General features: G+C 43.7%; 1 long non-coding RNA gene across 3 annotated transcripts in view; it reads right to left on the bottom strand.

Moving 5' to 3' along the window:
- LOC142430318 (uncharacterized) overlaps nucleotides 1-6064 on the bottom strand; it is a 69047-nt gene extending 62983 nt beyond the window's left edge. Inside the window, exons 1-2 of one of the 3 annotated variants that reach the window (XR_012780633.1) lie at nucleotides 5881-6064; nucleotides 5544-5586 (exon numbers count right to left, since the gene is read on the bottom strand). This is a non-coding gene — a long non-coding RNA (uncharacterized LOC142430318). The remainder of the gene's footprint in view (nucleotides 1-5543; nucleotides 5587-5880) is intronic. The other 2 variants (XR_012780634.1, XR_012780632.1) reach the window with 2 other exon arrangements.
- Between the last annotated feature and the right edge of the window lie 20355 nt (nucleotides 6065-26419).

Raw genomic sequence — 26419 nt, 5'->3', positions numbered from 1 at the left:
ACAAAATGGTGCAGAAGCAAATATGGTGAAGAAAGTTGATGCTGCCTGGCTATCAAAAGATATAGCTTCTGGGGTCCTAAAGGCCATCAAACTGAGAAGCTACAAAGTCCACATGGAAGAAGCACACAAGCCTGTGTGATCATGAGGTGTCAATAGGATCAGGTATCTGGCATCAGAGACACAGAACAAAAAATCCTATCAATTTGAAAGAGGGGTAGTGTGGAGTGAGACCCAAAGTCCATCTGTAGGCAATTGGACACCCCCTTACAGAAGGGTGTGTTACACAGAAACAAAACCAGGACACTTGTGAATATATATAGATATGTGCATACATACATCTATTACATATACAATATATAATCATTATATATAAAACCATTATATATAATCATTATATATTATTATATATTCGATATAATGGATAGACATATAAAGTACAAAAGAATATAGCAGCTAATTTGTTCACACAGCTGTCCAGAGTGCTCAGTTCAACTCACTTCCGTGAAACATTTAATATACTGGAAGTCCTTCAACTCATGAGGGCCACTGGGTCCAAGGTCAAGGAAGCAGACAGGTGAGTCTTATGTACGGCAATGCAGGCAGTCTGGACACAGGCAGCAAACAAAGGGCAGATCATCAACAAAGAGCAAGAAGATAGGATCCAACAGTCCCAAGCTCAAGTGATGCATACATCAGCAACATGATGAAGCACTTCTCAAAGGAACCTCAAGCTCTAGCGACATGATCCACAGGTTGTTAGGCCAACACTTAGTGTAGCTCACAAGTTGTGGCAGAGAACTAGCAGGCGCACCCTGATCTGATGAGAAGAGTGCAAGAGAGAGAGAGGCACGGTTTGCCTAGCCATTTATCTCTTTGCCCTCCAATCAAACTGCAACATTATTTATACCATGTTCCTATGAGCCAGGTTGGCACAATAAACTAACCTATCAGAATGGGTCACAAGGATGAGCCAGTTAGGGTTCAGTATAACACCTATGAAACATACAACTTTTCTCTAGTTGTTTAGTGCTCCCCCCACCCCACAATCATGACCCCAAATCTACTGTACAAAACTGGCTAGACCAGAGAATACACATGGGTACCGAAAAGAGCTAGAAACACAGGGAATCAAGGGCAGATAAACCCATCAGGACCAATAATCAGAGTGGCAATACCAGGAGAGTAAGGGGTAGGTGAGGGGTGAAAGGGGAAATGAACACAATGATCTACATATAACCCCTTCTCAGGGGGATGGACAACAGAAAAGTGGGTGAAGGGAGACATCAGACAGTATAAGACACGAAAAAGCAATAAAAAATTATAATTTATCAGGGCTTCATGAGGGAAGAATAAAATGAGCTGATACAGTGCTCAAGTAGAAAGAAAATGTTTTGAAAATGATGATAGCAACATGTACAAATGTGTGTAACACAATTGATATATGCATGGATTGTAATACAAGCTGTACAAGCCCCTGATAAAATGAGTTAAAATAAATAAATTTTTTAAAAACATGCGTTCATCCTCAATTATGAGGATGGCACAGGAGAGTGCAATGTTTTGTTCTGTTGTGCAATGGGTCCCAGTGAGATGGCACTGACTCAATGACAGCTGATATGACAACAGTCTCAGAAACCACCAATATACACCCAGCGCAAACACAAAGACATTAGTGTGTTATGTTTACAAAAGATATTATTTCTCTCATGAAAAAAAGGGAAGAGGTTTCTTCAGTTAAAAAAAGTTGGAACAAACAAGGTGACAACAAAATCACTGAGGCATTTCCACCCCTCATTAGTCCATTCTTTTGGTGAGCTGAAGGCAGTTCTCTAAGGGCCTCACAGCATGCCAGGTGGCAGAGTACTTTCAGGAACATGGGCTCTAGTCTAAAACAACACACTCACTAAGTGGTGAGCAGCTATTTGTCTGTCTAGGAAACTGTAAATCATGCAGTCCTGTACACTGAGGGTTCAGCTGGAAGTTCAGAGGATCCAGCAGAGCAAGAGACTGACAATAATTACTCACTGGATTGCAGGATGCTTAGAAGGTCTATAATCAATTGAATCAAAATAAAATTTCTTGAGAAACTTCCAGCCTAACTGTAAGATAGATGAAAACGAAAAATTCTGGCAGCTAGAGTATTCACATAAGATTAATAAGCACTTTTTTACTGTTTTGTTGCTTAAGTTCAACTTATTGGGTTCCAACATAACAATAGTTTTTAGAGAGCACTTAGTAACATTTTCTATGAGACAAGAAATAACCTGATACCCATGTCAGATGACGATATTTTAAGAAAACTATAGACGAGTGTTGATAATGGATCTGAATGAAAAAGTTATTTTTAAAATAGGAAACTGAGTCAGACAATATATTAAAATAAGCATGCATCAAGATTAATTCTAATTCATCCCAGAATTGATTTAACACAAGAAAATGAACACTCAAATATGCCTAGTGATGGGGGAAAAGTCAATTATCTAAATTGACACAGAATGAATAATAAACAAAGTAAAAAGCTTTTCATGTTAAAAAAAAACAACTACAAATCTAACATGAAATAGGTAAAACTCAATATGCTAATATACATTCTTGTAAAAAAAACTTTGAAAATGTCACATGTAAGAGAAAGAGAAAAAAGTTCACCCCATCGCAGAATCAGGATAAACATACATATCCATTTTCACCACTCATATTAAAAATGATACTAGCTAGATTGATCAGAAAAAAAGAATTAATAAAAAGAAGAAAATGACTTCCAAAAAGAAGAAAAGAAAATTCCTTATTCATCATAAATTGAAGATGTCATGTAAAAAAGTTGCCAATTGAAGGCAAACAAGCGGCCATCTAGCTCGGAAACAACAAAGCCCACAGAGAAGTGCGCAACCTAAGCGAATACAAGGTGTTGAACGGACCAGGTGGCAGACACCAAGAACAAAAACCATCATTGTGTGATCACCTTCCTCTAATCTCTGGGGGATGGGCAATGGGAAGGTGGGTGAGGGGAGAGGCCTGGAAGTATAAGATAACATAATAATTTATAAACTATTAAGGGTTCATGGGGGAGGGGAGAGCGGGGAGGGAAGGGAAGGGATAAAAAGGAAAACGAGCTGATTCCAGGAACCCAAGTGGAAGGAGAATTTTGAGAATAACGAGGGCAACTAATGTATAAGGGTGCTTTACTCAATTGATATATTTATGCATTGTGATAAGGGTTGTATGAGCCCCAATAAAAAGATTTATTAAATTTTTTAAAAGTTGCCAAATAGGTCATAAATACTATATATAGGTAGTAAATGTTACAATGTTCTAGGCAACATTTCAACACACAAAAATACTTGGTACTTAAATCCCTAATGATAAACTGCTAATCTCCAACTCCCAAACCATTAACCCTTACATATTAAGATGCTGACCATCTTTCAAACACACCTATACCCTTCTAAAACACAAGAGGAGGAGGAGGTGATGCTGTTTGCCAGAGAGCAGGGAGAGCCGGCCAGCCTGCCTGCAGGGCTAAAATGGGCAAAAGCAGTACTAGGAGATTTATATATGCAGTTAGCAGGTAGCACACATTTTGCCCTAACAAAACTACTGGTAAACATCCTTAGTTGTTATCAAAAAGGATACTACAAAAACATGTGTATGGTACACACACATGCACTTATGTACATACCAAAATCACATAAATAATGAAATTGAAAATAGATTTTTGTGTGTGTGAAACATTTTGAAACAATGATAAGATCTACAAAAATAAAATGGGATCCAACTCAACTATTCAAGTTTGTGAGACAGGTGGGAAAGCCTGGGGACCCCAGGGTGGGAGAGTGCCGACAGCGGGCCAGGGATCCAAACGGCATGCTGACACACAAGTGCACAATGTGAGCATCTCCAACCCATTTTCCTAACAGGACCTCCTCATTGACCACCTAGGTAGTGTCGAGAAAAACAAGTCCCCACTCAGTGGCTGGCCTACACACCTTTTCCAGCATGTGGCTGCCCGGGGTTCAAGGCTAGGGGCGATCAGGGAGTGTGGAGGCAGCTCCAATCATTCCCTCTCACCTCCTTCCTCTCTCCTGTCCTCCCTCCTCTACTCCTGCCCCTCACCCCTCCACCCCCATCTTACAAGGAAGATTAGATCAAATCATCCGACATTGAAGGATTAAAAAGTGACATCACTATGAACACTTGGCCACCACAAGCCAGTTATCCCTGTGGTAACTTTTCCAACACTTCCTGCTGAAACCCCAACAGGTCAGAGGGATCTAGAGGTCCTTCTTTCATGGTCTAAATTCCTACTAAAAATCAAGATCCAGTGAGCTTCAACAATTTCTGCTCCAGGGGAGGTTTCTGTCCTCCCTCAGCTCGCCTTAGGACACCTACATTACCTTTACCAGGTGTACCGTCCCAGTCAAACAACCCACCTGACCCTGCTAAGTCCCTGCCTGCTCCAGGGAGGAGTCCCAAGGAGGCTGCAGCTAAGGCTCAAAGGGAGCACAGCAAGAAATGCCAATGCAGCGGCAAGGAGACCTACTGTGTGTTATGTGCACAAGATGCTCCAGTAGGTCCACTCAGACTCCAGTATCTCGTTCAGGGCCATGAGCGTTGTGCACTCGTTGATCAAAGACACCTTTGGGCACATCGCCGACCAGGCATCTCAACTGGCACATTCCAAACTACTCCACCATCACAGCCTGCGACATCCTGGTGACCATGAGCCTGCTGCTGCCTGGACAGCTGGCAGAGGCGCCTTGGCCAAGGGCCCCAGGGCCAATGCCCACTACACCAGCCCCAAATAAATTGTCCTTCAGCCTCACAACGTTCAAACGCCAAGGGCCCATTTCAGGGTCACTTCCAGTTTCATCCCCCAAATAGAGGTTGAACACCTTAGCATTACCTTGTTTTTGGTTCCTTTGTTTCAGTTTGGTTTTTGATTCTTCTGTGCATAGTTTAGTTAGATTACTTTTGTGATGGAGAGCATCTTTCTTTCTTTTTAACATGTTTTGGGGCACTTAATCCACATATCCCACATAATCCCACAATTCAGCCATCTTAAGCATTCCACAATCATTACCACAATCGATTTCACATCGTCTATTTTCCCACTATGATTAAATCGCCTTTAAGCAGACTTATCAGTCACCTTCAGTTGTAGTGTTCAGTCCCCTCAATCCTTCATTCTTACTCCCCAAGTCCCCTCACCCTCCCCAACTCCGCCAACGACCCACCCCGACCCCACCCAGGCATCCTTACAGACACTCGCATGTTATTTCATCTCTAGGCATCCACTCCTTTTGTGCTTCACAAACTGAACCCAACAGAAACAATAAAGAATAGAAAGGAAATGAAATGGGAATGATTTTAAAAACCTTAGTAATATATAGATAGAAATAAAAACAAAGAGTAAGAAGAAAGGTCGGCCACCAATATTTTAAAGCCAGGGAAGACGTTTCTGTCACGGACCAGCAAGAGATCTTGCGCCTAGAACAGACTCTGGTCGGGTCCAGAGAGAGGTCAGCAGAACAAGATCCCGGGCTCACCTTTGAGCTGAGGAGGCTCAAGGAGTCTCGGGAGGAGGCATCGCTGTGCGGAAGGAAACAAGGGAGGGGGGTTAGGAGACCCGCAAAGAGAGAATCAGGGAACCCCGAAGCCCCAAACCCCAGCCGGGATCCCCTTTCTCCAACAGGGACTCCCACCATGAACCCCACCCAATCCGAAAGCGGGGAAATAGGACTGGCCTTAGGGACACCCGCCCACCTCTCACCAAGAGAAGCGCTGGCAGGGTTCCTGGGGGAGAGAAAGGGCGCTTGCACCCTAGTCACCTGGACTAAAACAGCCTCCGCCCACACACATGTCCCGGAGCCCAGAGCCTCCCACCTGGGAGCGCCGGCAACAGGGTGCTCAGGCTGTGGGCGCTTCTCTGGCACCGCAAGCAGAGCACCGACAGTGGAATCCTTGCAGTGAGTTGCAGTTCAGAATAAGACACCGCCACTTCCGGCCCTGTCTGGGCGTGACCCGGGGTGGGAGGAGCTGGCGGGGTCAGAGAGGGGTAGGGGTCTGCCTTCACTTCCTCTCAAGGCAGCTCTTTCCCCGCCCATTTCTACTGAGATGCCAGCACAGGCGCCTGGTGAGGGGGTGGGCGGGGCCTGGCCGGCTTGGGGCGGGGCTCGGGGAGGAGCCAGAGAGGAGAGAGGCGGTCCACGCCAAAGGGCCCACACCTGTGGCTGAAACTCCAGCGGCAAAGACTCAGATAACAATGGCTGAGGCACCAGTAATTTGGCCCTTTGCAGAGGGAGTGCATGGGTGACATGGTTGAGATAGAACCATGTACGTTGGGTGTGGATGTGCATCCTCCTAACAAACTGGAAACACCCAACCCCCCAACTCTGCCAAAGTGTTAATGGGGCTGAAGCAAGAACTGAGGGTCCCTGCTTAACATATGAGTTCAAACAGTTACCGTACCATGGGCTCAGAAGATAAAGGGGGGCCTGGCCTCTATCACTTTCTGTTTATAAGGACAGGACTCCCTCATATGCAAATTATCTTTCAGGCACTAGGGTACAATTTCACCCTTGGGGTGGGAAAACTATCAGTTCTCTTCAGACAGGGCTGTGGGTCTCTTGGGAAACAGAGCTGTGGTCTAAAGATGCTATTGCTGTGTGTTCTGCTGTGCCTGTGACAGTTCCCCAAGGTGAGAGATTCAGATATCCGACCTGGGTCTATGGAGATAGTTATGACTTCAAGTGACTGACATGGAATTTTCTTTTTTTAATTTGCAGGCGTCCTGTCCCAGGTGCAGCTTCAGGAGTCGGGTCCAGGACTGGTGAAGCCCTCCCAGAAGCTGTCCCTCACCTACATTGTCTCCGGTTTCTCCATAACAAGCAGTGGTTACTGTTGGAGCTGGATCCGCCAGACCTCGGGGAAGGGGCTGCAGTGGATGGGGTGCATAGATTATGGTGGTAATACAGGTTATAACCCGTCCTTCCAAAGCCGACTCTCCATCACCAGAGACACATCGAAGAATCAGTTCTCCCGGCAGCTGAGCTCCGTGACCGCTGAGGACACGGCTACGTATTACTGTGCAAGGAGCACAGTGAGGGGAAGTCAGTGTGAGCCCAGACACAAACCTCCCCTGCAGGGAAGACACTGGGCAGCAGGGGGCGCAGAGAACCCAGCCTTAGACAGGCACAGATGTGGATGACAGGGAGGATTTCCTGTTGGAATTAGGGCTTTCTCACTTAACTCTTAGCCTCCCCTGGCACAGGTTTTCATTTTGCCATCTTTTTATCTATTTTACATTGGGATGCAAAGTTCAATGTCAATAGTTTGAAATCACCAGCTCCTCCAAGCGAGAAAGATGAGGCTGTTTGCTCCTCCAAAAGATTAACAGTGTCTGACACCCTACGGAGCAGTTCTACTCTGTCCTAGAATCACTGTGATTCGGGATTCAACGGTGCCAATGGCTTATAGTTATCGAATTTCTGAATTTGCATCTTGTTTTGTTTATTTATGTCCATTAATTTGTTTTCTGTGTATTCTGCATTGTGTTTAATCATACTTCATATTATTATCAGGAATTGTTCTATTTTTAAAAATTGTTCTATTTTTTCCATCATCCTGGTCTCCACAAAACTTCATATATCGTATTCTCATTTTAATTATATCATCCTTTTCTGTGACATCTTTTATATTATTTTAAAAATCTTTATTAACACGTTAATGGTTTTCCTTTTAAATATATTTTTCCTGATTGTGCTTCAATTTACAAGGTTCTTTTATAAAAATAACCTTATTCTCCCTTCAAGTTGAATTACTCCCCTTCTTGTGTACTGCACACATATAACTGTTGATTTCTGTTAAACCAGTGTCGGAAGTCACTGACAAAAGCTCAGCTCACACACAGGCTCTGTGTGCAACAGTAGTTTGCTCACAGAGAAGAGACAGAGCCGGCTCACCATCAGAGTAGGCAGCAGTCCTCACAGCCAGTGGTTTCACTCTGTGGCCAGTGCAGGGAGGGAGGTTTGCAAGCATCCCTCCTTTGTGCTGCAGTTGAAGAACAGCAAACATAGAGAAATAAGGCTGTGCTGTGAGCTGAAATCTCCTTGAAGGCAGGGAGTAGGTGTTTTTTGTTGTTTCTTGCTGTATTCAATATCATGCATATGACAAGCAGTTTGCGTGTTCAGCATGAGCCACAGGGCGTGTTGCAGGACACCAGCTACTAAAGAGTGCTTTTGGATCCAGAATATCCTGAGAAAGGCAGTCAACTGACAAGATCCTCACATTCCAGTAGCCAGACTGACACATCCGAAGCACACCTAGGTCTGTTATGGATTCCGAGGAAGGGCTGCTGACTGCACTTGGACTGCCTGCTTCCTCAATTTAAATTCTTATTGGAGTTTATCTCATGTATTTTGTCATTGGGGGATAGCATTCTTGAATTTCAGCGATATGTTTTTCTTTTTGATGGTAGATGAAAGCCAGAATTGATTAACATAAAGAGACAGCAAGTAGAATAGGGGTTTCTGGGACTACAGTGGAGTGGTGGTGGTGGTGGAATAAAGGGAGATGGTGCCACTAGTTGAGAAAGGAAGATGATGTTTTCAAGCTAATTGGGGTAGCAGTTGTATAATACTGCTTGATGCACTTGAACTACGGATGGATATGACAACTGCATTTGCTCCCAATAAAACAGTTTTGGAGGAAAAGTGAGGCAATAAATAAAATATTAAATAAAGAATATTTATTCCATTGCTAACACTTTTTATAAATTCAAATTTCTGGCTTATATCATAATATCTTTTCTGATTGAATATTTTAGCTAGTCTTTTGAAATGTTGTACCAGCAACACTCTCCATCAGTTTCTAATTGTGAGTAAAAAATGAAAACTATGTCATATTCTAAGTTATTTTTATCATATATGTGCTACAAAATAATATTTTCAACATTCTTCTCATACATAATTCAATGGAGAGGTACATAGTTTATTGTGCCAACCTGGCCGATAAACACTTATGGGGTCAATTGAAGGGCCGAGGGATAAATGGCTTGGTGAGCCTCGCCTTTCTAGTTCTAGGGTCACTTGTTTTCTGATGGTCAGACAAGGGTGCAGCTGCCTTACACAGTTCCCTGCTTCATCTGGCAAGGCTCACTTCCTGCAAGAACATCCCTTAAGAGAAGCTGCATGGACCTACCCCCATGAAGTCCTGAGTGCTAGAACAGCTGAGGGGTGACCCTGCCTGTGCTGAGATGCTTACACATTATCTTACTTGGCTTTCTTCCTGCCATCGGCCTCATTGTGCATGTTTTGTGAGATGGAAGAAGACTTTGTGGATTGGTGTTGGACATATGGGCTAATGTTGGAGTTGTGGGCTTGGGTACCACTGAGTTAGGATGTTTTCTTGATGTGCACTTAACCTTTATATAAAACTCTCTTATACATATGAGTTTCTGTGGATCATTTATCTAATGTACCCAGACTAACACAAATGGCATTAGATTATTATTGTGTTCAACAATTACCAACAGCTGCAAAATTCCCTCCCAAACGCATCACAGAAACCCATAAAAAGAATTCTCACTTGACAATTTCTTCCTTAACATGGAATAAATAACTCTATAACTCTCTTGCTTGAATTACTTTGAATAGAAATCTGCTTTAAGTATGGTTCCTATTTCTGTGGACAGAATGAACCCTAACCTCTGTTTAATACTTTGATTGTCTTTCAGGCAAATGTCTTTCTTGATTGATATTTTATTGTGGCATATATCTCATAACAATATCTATATAAATATCTACATGAATCGATCTCACTTCATTTCACTGCAACCAATTCAGAGTGTTCGCAACTTGTATCATTCTCTATGGCCAAAGCTTTTCACGGTGAGTGAGAGTCAGTGTGAGTCCAGACAGAAAACCAGTCTCAGGGAGAAAGCAGACTTGCATGGATGCTAAGGACCCACCAGCTCTGGACCAAGAGAAGATAGAAGTGAAGACAGGAGTCTGGGTAAGGACTGCAGTGCCTGGTCAGCTAGAACTGCTGTGCTGACCACTATGGTAGCTCTACTGCCCATGGCAGGAAACCTGCAGAGACAACTCCAGGTAATACTCCTGACCAAGAGTCTGAAAGCTCAGTACCAGAAAAGAATGTTGCTGAGGTACCCACAGTTGTGGAAGACAGTGTAAGTCCAGGAAACGCCTCTCGCTGTTAGCAGGCGCCTCTCAAAATACACTGAGCCCAATGCCCACCCTCGGTACTAACTCATGAGAGGATAAATGCACTTTTTCTTATTTCTGTGGTTTCTTTTAACCACACAATAACCATATTGTTAGGAAACCTTTTATTCCAACTCTAAATCTAGAAGATAGGGTTAAAGTATTTTTACTCCTTTCTAAATATTCTGAAATATCATAGGGCCAAGGAGCTTTATGGATGACATACTCTTGTTTCCCTATGTGTTCAGATGTATGGAAAGATTCAGGTAGGCCTGGTCTTGTTACCTAAATATCGTGAGGATAGAGATTGTCTTTAATTTCAATAGAACATCTGGGTATTTTGATGGAAATTACATAAAGCTACATTAAACATGAAATCTGCACAGATGTTTGTATGATTGCTAGAGTGAAGACCTCAGGGAGAAGACTGCATTCTCCCATGGCTGTCAGGGTAGCCAGCGCCTCACAAATTATCCCAGGTCTGGTAGGCACAATTGTACAGTGATAATAATTAAAGATTATAGTCAACTCATAGAGAAATACAGGCGATAGAAGAAAGAGTAAAATGATGGAATCAGACAAATTTCATGTTAGCATGCTCACCGTAGCCCCGCTTGGTGATTCCCATAGAGATGGGAGACCTGAGGGCAGGAGAGTGAGGGGAAGGAGAACAAGGGGAGAGGGGACACGGAAGCGAGGACCGCAGAGGAGAGCACCACGGGAGAGAGATTCTTTATTTCTAACCAAGATTTATATACCTTTGAGGGTGTGCAAGCCCCCTAATTTCAGGTAAAGACACACATCACAGGGAGGGGTCATACTATAGGTAATACAGTAATGAGAGGATGAAAATCTAGGGGTATACAGGCAATAGGAAGGGGAGGGATTGGGGTATACCTGTGCCAAGATGGACGGATCTCAGATTCAGGATGGCAGCCTAACTTTGGATGTCACTGAGCAGGTTTGACCACTTCTCTGGCTCTCCATGGAAACAATTACCTCCCACAATACGCTGGCAAATAGCCTCTAATGTTTGGCATATTTTTAGGGAAGACAAAGCTGGGGGAAAGTCTTTTTAGATTACACACTTGGACACCACCATTCTGCCCTTTCCACCTTTTTACATACAACTGCACCTCCCACATGCAAATACCTAATATGCATTCAGATGAAACCACAGCATACATGTACTTAAAGTCATATGCCTTCTCACCCTGGAGAGCATTCCTTTATCATGAATCTCAGCCACATGAACATGAATTGTGTATGGCTTTTCTTGTTTCTGGTGGCAACTCTGGGAGGTGAGTGCTTCAGAGATTCGTACATGAAGTCTGAGATTACAGCATTTGAGCACATGACTCACTGTGTTTGTCTTTATACCCAGGTATCCTGGCCAAGGTGCAATTATGAGTCAGGTCTTGGACTGGTGAAGCCCTCACAGACCCTGTCTCTCACCTGTACTGTCTCTGGATTCTCTTTAACCAGCTATGGTGTGTACTGGATCTGCCAGGCCCCAGGAAAAGGACTGGAGTGAGTTGGTGATATACGGAGTGATGGGAGCACAGACTATAATCCAGCTCTCCAGGCCCAAGTCAGCATCACCTGGGCCACCTCCAAGAGCCAAGTTTATTTAAAACTGAGCTCTGTGAATCCTGAGGACACAGCCGTGTATTACGGTGCTAGAGACACAGTGATGGGAAGTCAGTGTGAGCCCAGACACAAACCTTAGTACATCAGGTCATGGTTTAAGCAGATGCAAGAGACTTAGGTCAGTGATGCTTTCCTCTCAGACACTGTGGTTCCCTCGCCTTGTCAGCACCTCTCTAGGGACCATTGTGCAGAGTGTGATTCTAGGGAATCTCCAGGCATCTGACCATACTTCTTTTTATAGGGATGGCCTTTATTTACCATCTACCCAAAGGCAGACTTCACAACAATATGTACTCAGATCTCAGTTTACAATTCAGGATACTAACTAGTGCCATTTGTTGTCAAGTTAAAAATATTAAAAGAAAACCAAACCCAAACCCACTGCCATTATTTCAATGCCAATTTATAGTGAGTTTCTGATTTTTACTGATGTAGAATCCCCATCTTTCTTCCATGGAGTGGCTAGTAGTTGCAAACTGGTGAATGCAAATCTTAGCACAATGCATAACCACTATGCCACCAAAACTCCTTATAAAAATATTAATGCAGTATAAAATTCTTATGTGAGCCTCAAATTTTCTCCAATCCATCAGCTGCATGTCCAATATTTTCATTCCAGTGAATACTCACAAATATATGTTTATGTAATAATTTTAACTTACAATAACCTGCATAATATTTTGTTAGGGATCTTTAAGTTGGCTTAAGTTCACAGTGATCACATGAACAACAGTGAGGTGGTTAGTTTATTGTGTAATGTAGCGGATAAACACGTGGTGTTAATTGAAGGGCAGAGTGCTAAATGGCTCGGTGAGCCTCATCTTTCTAGTTCTCGGGTCTCTTGTTTTCTGATGGTTGGACCAAGGTGCAGCTGCCTTAGCCAGTTCCCTGCTTCAGCTGGCAAGGGTTACTTCCTGCAAGACATCCCTGAGAAGAAGCCACATGAACCCACCCCAATGCACCCTAGATACTGGAGCAGCCATGTTGAGACCTCTGCCAGAGCTGAGATGCTTACACATTAATTGACTCAGCTTTCCTCCTGCAGTCGGTGTCAATACATGTATTTTTGAGATGGAAATGGACTTTGTGGATTGGTGTTGAACGTATGGGCTAATGTTGGACTTGTGGGCCTGGGCAGCACCGGTTGGGGATGTTTTCTTGATGTGCACTTACCTTTATATAAAACTCTCTTATACATATGAGTTTCTTTGGATTTGTTTCTCTAAAGTACCCAGACTAATACAAACAGGATGAAATACTGCCCGAAAGTGCGCCATCCTTACAATCATCCCTCTCTTTGGACTCATCATTGCAGCCTTAGGACAATCAGTCCCATTGAAAGTCTCTCACATTTTCATTGACATTCTACTTTACCAAGTACAAGATCATTCTCTGGGTTCTGGTTCTCCTTAATGTCATGCCCAAATAAGTGAGATACAATCTTATTTGAATGATTACAAGAATTAAACAAGATGTGTTTACTCCAAGACAGACCTGCTTGTCCTTCAGGCAGCCCATGACAGATTTAATATTATTCTCTAACACCATGTGCTATTCTGGGTATACTAGAGAAACAAATCCAGGGAGAAACTCACATGTGTGTAAGAAAGAGTTTTATATCAAAGAGTATTTGTATATTAAGAAAACATCCCAGCTTAGATCAAGTCCATAAGTCCAATATTAGCCCCTATGTCTGATATCAGTCTATAAATTCTTCTTCAGATTCATGAAACACATGCAATGATGTAGATCACAGGCCGGTGGGTGGAAAGTCTTGTGGTTCTTATGGTGATGGAAGCATCTCAGCACTGTCATGGGTCTGCACATGGCCCCTCCAGTTCCAGGGATCTAGCTGCATCAGTGTAGCTCCATGTGGCTTTGTAAACAGGAATGTCTCAACAAGAAGAGATGCTATCTGGGTCTGGCTTCCAGGGAGATATTCATCTCCTTTGCACCTACAAATGAAGTCATCAAGCTGAGATCTCATTGACAGGCTAGACTCCATCCCTTCCCAAGTTGACAAGAGATGATGAAACTGCCACAACATAACCCAAATGCATCAATTCCTTGATATGTCTTATGGGGTATTTGGCCATTACAGGAGTCACTCTTAGTTTTCACAATTCTGGGAGGTGTTTCTGGCACTGAAGACGGTGCCCAGGGTTACTACTAAAATCACACAATGCATTAGACAGAATCCCATATTAAACACTCAAGGAACAAATAATAGTAATAGTATTGACCTAGAAGAACTCTACATAATGTCTTAAGACCAGTCAACATACACATAAATATTCACCTGTAGGAAGTAAAAGTAGATACATGTAAATTATATGTAGTAGAACCTGGACCACAAAACTATGTGGGCATGATTAAATGCTCAACTTCTAGCCAAAAGGTTGGCAGTTCAAAACCACATGGTGACTCAGTTGGTTAAAGACCTGATAAGGTTATCCCATCATTATTACAGAAAAGAAAATCCTTTCAGAGAGTTCTGTTTCATGTAGGGTCACTAAGAGTCTTTATGTTCCTGCACCCAAACAACCTTGGATGCTTAATGTTCTATAAATACGAAGACAAGACTTTTGCAACCAATATTTAACCAAGGCAAAATGAAATTCCACATAAGAACAATGATAAAGAGTGTAGTCTGTTACATATTTCCTTTTGCTACGGAAAATAAAACATATATCCTTTCCCCAGCACTGTCATTCAACTTTGGAAGAATATTGTGTCTTTTCATTTAATTTTGATGATGTTAAGTGCCACAGAATCAATTTCAAATCTCAGTGATTCAACGCAAAACAGAACTGAATAATGCCTAGTTCAGCACCATTATCACAATAAATATGTTTGAGCCCATTGTTACAGCCACTGTGTCAGTCCATCACCTTCTTCTTTACTGATCCCCTTTATCATTGATGATGTCTTTCTCAATGGACTGGTGTCATGATAACATGTTCAAGTACATGAAACTAAGTCTCACCATCCTTCATTCTAAGGAACTCCCAGGCTATGTTTCCCTCACAAGAGATCTGCTTGTTATATTGATAGCCCAGTCCATGGTACTTTCAACATTCTTTTCCAAAAGGTAAGTGAATGGCCATAAATTTGGTTATGGACCCCTTATTCATAGTCCAGGGCTCATAGTCATATAATAATATTGAAAGTATCACCACTTGGCTTCTCAAAGTGACATTTAAAAAGCCCTTAATATGGGCTTCTTAGTATAAAGATATACAGAGATGTGGTGATGTAATGGGATAAGTATTGGGTTGCTCACCACAAACCAGCCAACCATTCCTCCTAAGTAAGATGAGGTTGTCTTTTCCTGTTATTATTTACAGTCAGAGAATTTCTATGAGCAGCTTTAATCAATCTTATAAGGTTCCCACGAATCAGGACAGGTGCACTCGCAGTGGGTTTAGTTTTTGAGGAAGAGATCATTCATTTCCTAGCTCAGTTGCGTGGTTTACTGATTTTCCCTCAGTGCAGAAGAATGTCTGGCGTGTTCATAGCTCTCAGAACTCAAATGAATAAATTAATGCACACACTAGTGGATGCATTTTTTCAAATCAAACAATACAAGATACACTGGAACTCGGATAATTTTATGATTGCAAATATTAGGATCTGGGAGGGTATAAATTCAGTGTATGCCTGTGGGCCACCCCACTCTCATTGCTTACATATCACTGCCATACAACGTGCTTCAAGAACCAGCTCTGGAGAAGCTTCCATGTGGAGCTGTGAGCCCTGTCAATTAGCACACTCTTAATAGTCATCCTCTGACCCCCTGATAACAGCCAGTAACACTCATAAGCAAAAGCCTGGTGTGGTTTATTATTTAAATGATATGAACACCCACCCCACTCTCAAGATTCCCCTCTGGAACCAGCAGAATTCCAGAGCCTGCTGTACCAGGGAGACTCTGATACAGAAAGGTCTGCTTGCATTCTTTTTCTCCTTTTGATGGTACTGTGTCTCCCATCGTGTCAGTGGCAGGGAGATACAGTAGGTCACAGCAGTTTTAATGACAGGTGGGATATTTAATACTTGTTTTGTAAGTCTCCTTGTGTCCCGTCCAAAGTGAAGCTGCAGGAGTCAGACCATGAGGTGGTGAGGGCATCACAGACCCTCACGCACACTTGCACCATCACTGGGGACTCAGGCTCCAGAACCAGCGCTATTTGGGAGCAGATCAGGCAGCCCTGGGAGAGGCCCTGGGTGGATAGGAAGGAGCTTCTACAGGTAAGAGTGGTTTAGCGAATACACACCATCCTTCAGAGATCATCTATTCATCAACCCAGACACATCCAAGAACCAGTTCTCCCTGCACCTGAGCACTGTGACCGTGGAGGACCCGGCGGCGTATGACTGTGCAAGAAGACACAGTGAGGGAAAGTTAATGTGAGTTCCCATATAAACCACCCTGCAGCACAGGGTTGGGGTTGAACTGAAGGGAATTCAGGGTAATGGGTGTGCTCAGGCCCAAAAAGCACAGGCCCAGGATCCAGGAGTAGGTGCAAGTGAGAGCACAAATAGGATGGTCTGCTGTGGTTTTTAGTTTATTTTGTTCAAACAAAATTTGGATTTTAGCAACAGATTTAGTAGGAATTCCAGTAGGAACCATTCTATTTTCTCTTAATGTAAAAGAAAACGAAGATGAAGCAGAAGTAGTAGAATTAGTAGAACAACAACGAGAAAGGGATTGCTGTAAAGCTTTAGAAAGGAAATAGTAGCATAAGGTAAAAAGTTGTGGAAAGGGAAAACAAATATATTCCATGAAATAAGTGCTAAAAAGTGGTCAGGTGGAAAGCTGGAAAAACCAGGGGTAGAGAGTAGGGTTAGCCTCATTGGAGTTCACAATGACTGCTCTTCACTATAGTTTGCTGGGTCATTCAAGCCTGTGTCCTCAGGTTTCAATCCATTAATTTGCAAGGGGAAACTGTTTTCAAATATCTCTTGAGTGGTTCATCTGCCTTTCCTTTATGAAGCATATTATGATTTGTGACCATTGGACTTATGTAGAAATAAATTCTTTTCAGCCTCTTCCCTAAAAACTGGTTGATTTATATTTAGAAAAATCAAATCAAGTGAGTCCATTCTGGGAGCTGTTTCCAGAGGAGAGTACCTTAGGAATTCAGACATGAGAGTGGGGAGATGCTCCTCTTGAACACATGGCTAACTGTGATTGTCCTTGTTACCTTGGGTCTATCTCAGGTGCTGGACCCCAAACATACAATTCACATCTGTCCAGTCACTTAAGACTGATATAAACCCTATAGAGCACTGGTTCTCAACTTGGAGGGTCGATACCCCTTTGAAGGTCGAACTACTCAAGGTAATTAGTTTATTGTGCCTACCTGGCCGATAAACACATGTGGGATTGTTTGAAGGGCCGAGGGATAAATGACTCGGTGAGCCTTGCCTTTCTAGTTCCCAGGTCTCTTGCGTTGTGATGGTCGGACCAGGGTGCAGCGGCCTTGGCCAGTTCTCTGCTTAAGCTGACAAGGTTCACTTCCTGCAAGACATCCCCAAGGAGAAGTCGCATGGACCTACCCCAATACAGCCCTGGAGCAGCCGTGGCAGACCCCTTCCAGCACTGAGATGTTTACATGTTCTCTGATTTGGCTTTCCTCCAGTCATTGTGTGTATTTTGTGAGGTGGAGGAGGACTTAATGGATTGGTGTCAGACATGAGGGTTAATCTTGGACTTGTGGGCTTGGGTACCACTGGGTTGGTATATTTTCTCGATGTGTACTTAACCTTTATATAAAACTCTGTCTGATACACGAGTTTCTTTGGATTTGTTTCTCTAAAATACCCAGACAAACACCGTTTTGCAGGGATCGCCTAAGACCATCAGAAAACACATATTTCTGATGGTCTTAGGAACCAAGACACCAATCCTCTATCTGTCTCCAGGCAGATCCTCCCACATGCAAAAAACACCCACATATGAGTAACTGGCGTAATGATATCATAACTCCAACCCAATCACATACACCCCGTACAAATGCAAGTGTGTGTGACAGGGTTAGTGCCATAATGTGCTTTTGCTTACCAGTAACACATGTGTAGAGAGCAGCTACTTTGTAGAGAGCAGCTGCTGTGTTGAAAGTATCTAGTCTGTTAAAAGCAGCTACTGGGTTGGAAGCAGCAATACTGGAAGTAAAACAACACTTCATGAATTATAATTACAGGGTAAATGTAAAATCATGTACTGTGAAATCAACTACTGCAAAAATATGTAAACATCTGAACCATGGGAACTTAATTTGGACGCTGAATTGGAAACTCACAGGGCAGTTCTACCCTGTCCTATAAGCATCCCTCTGAGTCCATATTGACTCGATCGCAGTGATTGATTTTTTGTTTGCTTGTTTTATTTTTTGACAATTCATGATTTATCCATGGGGGCAGAAAACCTCACATGAAAGCAGGTGTAGTAGTTACATAATTTCATATTCACCTGATAAATTAGTCTAGGGGTGAAGGTTAGCCTGTCATTCATGTCACAGCTCCATGATGCTTCCTGGTGGGCTTGACCTTCTCATGAGAATTCTGGGAACTTCCACTCTTTCTCCCTAGAAGTTGGCCAACTTCTTTCTCTCTGCTTCACCTTCACACTGTTCAGAGAGCCAAAAGAGCCACATAGAGACCTGAGCCAGCACTAAGAAAGTCTACCGCCATTGGATACACAAGAATTTTCAGCCACCGACCTGTGATCCTTCTGCATTCAGCATCATTGCATGTGGTGCATGAGTCTGAAGAGGAATATATGGACTAGTATTGGAGTAATGGGCTAATATCAGACTTATGGACTTGGTCTGGACTGGGCTGAGATGTTTTCTTGATATCCAATTACACTTTGATATAAAGCTCTTTCGTATACATTATGAGTGTCCCTGGATTTGTTTCTCTAGCCTACCCAGTCGAACAGGGCAGGTATTTCAAGAGAAGTCCCCTTTTCTTTGCAAAATCTAGTCTCTGTTTCCCAAGATTTAAGGATATGGTGAGTCCATCAGAACTGGCAACATAAATCAGTTTAATTCAGTAAATATTTGCTGATAAGTGACTTTTTTTTGATTCCTTATAAAGTTAGGTGACAGTTTTCCATCGTCTGTGGAATGATCTCACCAAATTGGGAAATGTAACAATATTGAAATTCTTGTATCTCCATTTTCAGCCAGCAACTTTGGAATCTGACTAGAACTTTCATAATGAAATTATCTAGTATAACAGCCATAAAAGAAGCATAGTCTTTATGGATGCAAATTAATAGGGACATGCTTCACTTTGATCTGTCCCATAAGCACTTGTTGTGAGAGACCCAACAGACAAGAGTTACTTGGAGGAATTAAATTTAAATTCCAGACCTCGCAATTTGGAAGAGTCTCTACAAATATTCTGCCCATGCACTTGAAACCATTGGATTGATAGAACCTCTGGTGAGTGATAAATTAAATTAGCAGAGTGGGGAAATCATGATATGCATAATTGAATCGAACTGTCATGTTTAACTGCCCCAATAGCATTCAAGCAAAATAAAACAAGATAAAAGTACAAACTCCAACTCTAAGGACAGTCAAGTTTAACAACTCCCCTCCCCCTTCTCCCATCACGTTTTAGTGCTCCCGCTTGTTTTATATTTAAATTTTGTTACTCTGACATAAAATTTACCTAGAGCATTTGATGCCAGCTACTTCTTTTTTCCTAAAGGCAGTCTTCATACATGACAATGCTTTGGGGAGCAGAATGGCCCTTCACCTCAAAGGTCATTAGTTTCGGTTCTTACGTCAGCACCATTAACACCGTGGCAGGGTTGAATGGCTGGATGGTTCATGTTAGTGAGGAGGATGCCCCATCTGGGGAATCTGATCACAAGCTTACACAGTCCACGTACGTTGTACATCGTTTTATGTCTCCCATGCACACTCTCGGTGCTGGGAGAAAGTACCGTTTCTGCCCGCAGGTGACTTGGCCATCATTATCAAAGTCTGAGGGCCCATAGTTGCGGGAGGACTATCACTGGCTCCTCCCCGCGCCGCCCCAGGCCCCGCCTCTGGCCCCGCCCCCAGCCTAAACAGCACCCTGGTTCTTCCCTTCCCCAGACACCTGGGTGTGTGCATCCAAGCCAATGGTCCGGTCCAGAACCGCCTCAAAGGTGAAGTGAAGGCAGAGACCAACCCCGCCGGCTCCTCCTAACCCGGGTGCTCAGAGATGGGGTGGAAGTGGCGATGTCCCAGCCGGAAGTGTGGCTTATTGGGCGCGTCCTAGCGTCCTACTTACTGTGCGCTGCATGTGGTGCGAGAGAACCTCCTGGTACCTTAGCTCTGCGTAGTAGCCAGCGCTCCCAGGTGAGGGGCGCTCTTTCCCAAGGATGTGCGTGTGGGCAGCAGCCAGTTTGGGGTACCCTGGTGCACACAGAAGTCCTGCTGGGGTGTAAGCGACCTTTCTCTTCTCCTCACCTTCCCCAGGGGACGCTCCTCTCGTGGTGAGAGGTGAGCTGGTGTCCCATCCCCCAACTTGTGGATTGGTTGGGGTTCTTGGTGGAAATCCCTGTTGGAGAAAGGTAATCCCAGGCTGGGGGTCTTGTCTTCGAGGTTCCCAGGTTCGTTGCCTTGTGGGTTTCTGCTCACCCCCCTTTTCATTGTTTCCATACATCGATACCTTCTCCCAGAGACTCCTTGCACCTCATCAGCTCAACGGTGAGCCCTGGGGTCTGTTGTTTCTCTCACTACGAAGAAGAGCACGCGTCTCCAGAAGCTAGTGGCTGCAGCTGGTGCGCAAAACATTAGGGCTTCCTCCGGAGGTTTGCTAAGACTTGTCACCTGTGCGGTACCTTCTTCTGAAGCAGGGCCGGGGGAGAACCCAAGGTCCAGTTCTAGAAACTCCCTGGCTCTTAGTGCCAGCTGTTGTGTGGCCGCAGGGAGCCTCAGCCTTGTGGGTGTAGAAGTGGTATTCCAGTGCAGCCACCATGCACTGAAACTGATTGGCATTCCCAGGTTGCTGGGCTAAGCCCTTCCAGGACTGGGGCCTCAAGGAGATGGCCCAGTTCGGTGGCTCTTAGTGAACACCTTGGCAGCTGGCAGGAGAAGAAGAGACACGCCCCGCCCTAGAAAGATTGGGTTCAGTGACCTGGAACTCAGTCAAAGGGAGACCCAGTATTTTGGGGAAAAGCTTATAGGTCTCTAGAAGGGCCAGAACCCTTCTAGGGTTCGTTGGAAGCCTTTACTAAGGAAAGCATAGGTTTCTTATGTTTACAAAGCTTCCTCCATCTATCTTGCCACCCAGCTGTGTTGTCAGTCTGTGGAAGCTGGCAGCCAGTCCATTGGAGTTATCCAGACCACCCACAAAGATGTGGGGGAACCCTCCTATCAAAAAGAGTACAGATATCCCAAAGACTTACACACTCAAATTGAGCCTGGATTGGATTGGGCTCCTTCTACCCTCCTGCTGCTCTGGCCTCTTTTGCTCTCACCTCTTCTCTCTACCTGTAAGGCTGGCTCTCCCTCCCACTTAGATTCTTTCTGCAGGTTCTGCAGCAGATATTAGAGCTGTTTAACCCCTTCCTCACCAATTCTACTGTAGTTTGTTCATGTTCTCTTATGTAATAGTGGGTCTCATGGATTTTACACATTTTAATTTAGCTAATCCTCTGGCTTTAGACGAAGGGCCAGCTCTAACCTTTCTTACCTAACTATTCTAAACCCCTATGATTTCCTGTTCCCTACAAACCACACCTCCCTCAATAAATCTATAAATTAAAGGTCTCACTCTGTCTCTTATCTCTGTAAAACCTGAGATATGGTGGCCTGCACGGGGGAGGTGGGGGGCTGTCGAGGCTAGGACTGGAGTGGCACTTTCCTTTCCCTAGCCTCTAAAGTTCCCAGCAGCCTTCCTGGACCCCCTTCAAGCCAGTGAGCCTAACAGAGGGATCTCCACATCTTCAGCTAAAGACCCTCTGACAACACATTGGTGAGTGTTAAATCCAAAGCTCCCTACGTCAAGGTCATCTGCTCATTTTCTCTTGGCCTTTCTGAAAATGTCCACGTACCAGAGAGCTTTGCTCAGTCAGATTGTCTTCCCAGCCCCGGGGGCTTAGGTGGTAATTACCCAGTGTAAGGACGCTCTCCTGTTTTACTACCTCATATAACAGAGCTCACATTTTCACTCAGCATTTTAAAATGGGTTGTAAGAATGCTCAGTGTGTTAGTCCAGGTAGGCTAGAGAAATTCATAGAAAGTCGTGTGTATAAGAGGTTTATATAAAGAGAAATTGTACATTAACAAAGCATTCCCACCCAGTCCAGTTCAAGCCCATAAGTCTGATATTAGCCCATATGTCCGATACCAATCCATGAGGTCCCCTTCAGACGTAAGAAACACATGCAATGATGCTGAATGCAGGATAATCACAGGCCAGTGGGTAGAAAGTCTGGATTCAGTGGTGGTGTAAGCATCTCAGCATTGGCAGGGGTCTCCATGTGGCTTCTCTAGTTCTCAGGGCATGGGGTCTATCAGCATAGTATCATGTGTCTGGTCAGTAGAGCGTCTCTAAGAGAGTGAGCCAAGAGAGAGAGAGAGAGAGAGAGAGAGAGAGAGAGAGAGAGAGAGAGAGAGAGAGAGAGAGAGAGAGAGAGAGACTGTCTCCCGCCTCCAAGAAGGAAATTCCGGAATTCCAAAATTGTCAGGAGAAGGCCGTACCCACACAGGGGCCATTGGTTATATTTTGATTGGCAGGCTGGACTCCACCCCTTCAGTCTTAATCATCAAATTGTCAAATGTTTATATAACTACCACACTAAGTAATGGCATAAAATACTTCTAGTTTGTGTACTGGCAAACTTCAATTCACTCGGTCTTAAATCAGTTATTCATAGGGGAAAATTGATTTTCTTATGTAATAATGCATGACTGCAGTACAAATTGGACAACAATTCAAGATGGTCACCAGGTGGTATACTTGATTTTAAATTTTTTCAAGATCTCAATAATTTCTTTTTAATCTACAAAATATATTCTGATATTCCGTATATCCAAGTTTTCTCCTTTGTGCTCAACCTCATTTATTTCAGAATTGTTCCACTATGCAAGTCCTACTGGTTCAGGAGAATGTTCCTCTCTCAGACTAAGAATCAGTCTGTGATCCTTCTGTTCATGATATGCCGCCAATTTCAGTGCCTATTGTCTCTGACCAAACTGCAGCTGTTCCTTCTTTCTCCCCTCCCCTTTACAACCTCCTTCAGGTTTCTCCAACCCACAGGATGCTGCTACATTCTCCCAGTTGCCAGACTGTAACCCTATATCTCTTGCTATAGTGTCTCATTCTTCTTCAGCCTTCCTCCTCACCACCTCCTCCCACTCCTGCCTTGTTTCAACACCCTCCCACCACCTCTGAGCCCACACTCTGTAATCCAGTATCCCCGACCCTGTTACCTCATACACTTTCTACCCAAACTCCTCCCTTGTCCATACCATGATTGTCCAGTCCTCCCACCTCTCTGTCACCAGTTCCCCTCCCACCCTTGCCATGTTATAAGACATCTGACACCTGTCCCCTACTGCCAGCACCATCTCCACCTCTCATTCTTTTATGTCCAGCCCTCTCCAGCACAAAGACAGCTCCTTCAAATCCAAAGCATCCATGCTCAATCCTATCCCCCCTCAGTACCCTCTGTGATGTTGCAGGAGCAGAGAGGCTAGTAAAAATTCAGATCCCTTTTTTGTTAAATTATTTTTCAGGCTTAGGAAAACATCTTAGATGCTATACATTGGACCCAGACACTTACATTAAAGAATTTAAATATCGGCTTTGCAGATAGATGCTGCTGCTTGAATTTTTAGGGTTTCTGGTCCAGCCACGGTCACCCCTACTGTGTTTTTCGACATAGCTGTCAATGGTGAGCCCCTCGGCTGCATCTCTTTCAAGCTGTTTGCAGACAAGTTTCAAAGACAGCAGAAAACTTCCGCACTCTGAGTACTGAGGGGAAAGGCTTTGGTTATAAAGGCTCCTTCTTTCACAGGCGCATTCCAGAGTTCATTTGCCAGGGTGGTGATTTCACATGCCATAATGGCACTGGTGCAAGTCCATCTATAGAGAGAAATTTGAAGATGAGAACTTCATCCTGAAGCACACAAGTCCTGGCACCCTGTCTATGCAAATACTGGGCCCACTACGAACGGTTCCCAGTCAGTTATCTGTCCCGCAAAGACTGAGTGGTTGGATGGTCTGGTGAAAGAAGGCATGAATATTGTGGAAGCCATGGAGCGTTTTGGTTCCACGAATGGCAAAACCAGCAAGAAGATCACCATTGCTGACTGTGGACAACTCTAATTAAATTTGATCTGAATTTTCATGTTTTATCTTAAGCACCAGACCATTCCTTTTGTAGCTTGAGAAATCACCCTTCTGTTCCCAATGTGCTTGCAGTATCGTTTAATCTTGTGCTCTCCCTCCAGTTACTCAGGTTTCCTACTTTCCTTATTTCTCCTGTGTCCAGCTGGAAAGCAGAGTTAAGTTTATGATTATGAAATAAAAGATAAACAATAAAATAATTTAAATATCTCACTCAGTCATATGATCTTACCTGCCATGACATCCATATGATTTTAACAACTACCTTGACCCCTGAAGATCGGGAGAGAATCTGGATAGCTGCACAAAGAGAGCTGATGAAGGGTATGCCCAGACTGGGTTAAGCCCGTGGACTTCAAGACAGTTCCCAAGCACAACCCTAATTAGAATTATCAGATGATCATGAGCACCCAATTCTTCAAAATGATATGATTTTCATCTCATTGAGGGCTTGCCAAAAGCCTCAAATAAAGCAGCCAATTATGACAAAATTAGGGAAATCATTTAGGAACCAAATGAAAATTCTGCCAAATTTCTGTCACATCATCTTCCAGAAGGTTTAAATATATCAAAGTAGACCCTACTACACCAAAAGGGATCATTGTACGTCACTCAAATTTCATCTCACAATCAGCTCCAGACATTAAAAGAAACCTTAAAAAGTTAGACTGTGGACCCCAGACTTCACAGCAAGATCGCAGTGTAGCATTCAAAGTTTTCAACAGTAGCGAGGATCAGGAAAAGTATATAAGCTATCAAGACTTAAGGTTAAATTTCAAATGTTAGCAAGTGCCCTCCAGGACCGAGTGGGTGTATCTAAACTAGTTATTGGGCCGCCCAAGAGTGAACCATGAGCACCCTGCTTCAGATGCTCCCACTCGGGGCCATGGGCAAATGTATGTCCTAATTTGTTACCTCCGAGAAAGTAATGTCCATAGTATGAACAGAAAGGTTGCTGGGGAAATGACTGCCCCACTCAACACAAAGTGTGTGGTACAGTTTATTCCACTACACCTCCGGAGCAACCTGCTCAAGATGCCTCAGTAGAAGAGCTGCTTGGCTTGGCCTTGGAGGATTGATGGTACCCAGGGTATAAGGCCCCACTGAAGATCACCCACCTCAAGTCCAGGTAACTACCATTGCCTGAAGTAAGCCCATTTCTTTCCTTTTAGAACCTGCATCTGAGATACGACTTTCTCGTTGTTTCTTTCCTCCTGCAAAGGTCGAGAAGCTATGCCTGCCCTTTCCTTTTTCCCTTGTTGAAAAATATTTTCAGCTACAAATGTCTATGTTCCTATTGAAATGGAAGACTTCATACACAAACAAACTGAAGAGTAACTTCTGGACATAATTTCAGATTTGTTCTTATCTGTGTCAGATATAGATTTTTATGAATGTACACCTAGCCTTTCAGTGATTTTATTCTGTTGAGTTTCAGGAGAGGTAAGTTTGGTTGCATTTTGTCAGTGATTACTCTCCTGCTACCCTAGCCACCATCAAGCGATTAGAAGGAAATCAATTTTGTTTGTTACTTACCTCTTTTTTTTTTACATTTTATTAGGGGCTCATACAACTCTTATCACAGTACATACATATACAAACATCAATTGTATAAAGCACATCCGTACATTCTTTGCCCTAATCATTTTCAAAGCATTTGCTCTCCACTTAAGCCCTTTGCATCGGGTTCTCTTTTTTCCCCTCCCTCCCTGCTCCCCCCTCCCTCATGAGCCCTTGATAATTTATAGATTGTTATTTTGTCATATCTTGTCCTATCTGGAGTATCCCTACCCCCCCTTCTCTGCCATCCAGCTCCCAGGGAGGAGGTCACATGTGGATCATTATAATCAGTTCCCCCTTTCCAACCCACTCACCCTCTACTCTCCTAGTATCACCTCTCACACCCCTGCTCCTGAAGGTATCATCCACCCTGGATTCCCTGTGCCTCCAGCTCCCATATGCACCAGTGTACAACCTCTGCCCAATCCAGTCCTGCAAGGTAGAATTCGGATCATGGTAGTTGGGGGAGGAAGCATGCTGGATCTGGGGAAAGCTGTGTTCTTCATCAGTACTACATCACACCCTGACTGACCCATCTCCTCTCCTAAACCCCTCTGTGAGGGGATCTCCAGTGGCCGGTAAATGGGCCTTGGGTCTCCACTCTGCACTTCCCCCTTCATTCACTATGG

This window comes from Tenrec ecaudatus, chromosome 17 (assembly GCF_050624435.1).
Source record: "Tenrec ecaudatus isolate mTenEca1 chromosome 17, mTenEca1.hap1, whole genome shotgun sequence".
NCBI classification, from domain to species: Eukaryota; Metazoa; Chordata; class Mammalia; order Afrosoricida; family Tenrecidae; genus Tenrec; species Tenrec ecaudatus.
The sequence above is the reverse complement of the archived record's forward strand: the minus strand, read 5'-3'. Positions and strand labels throughout refer to the sequence as shown.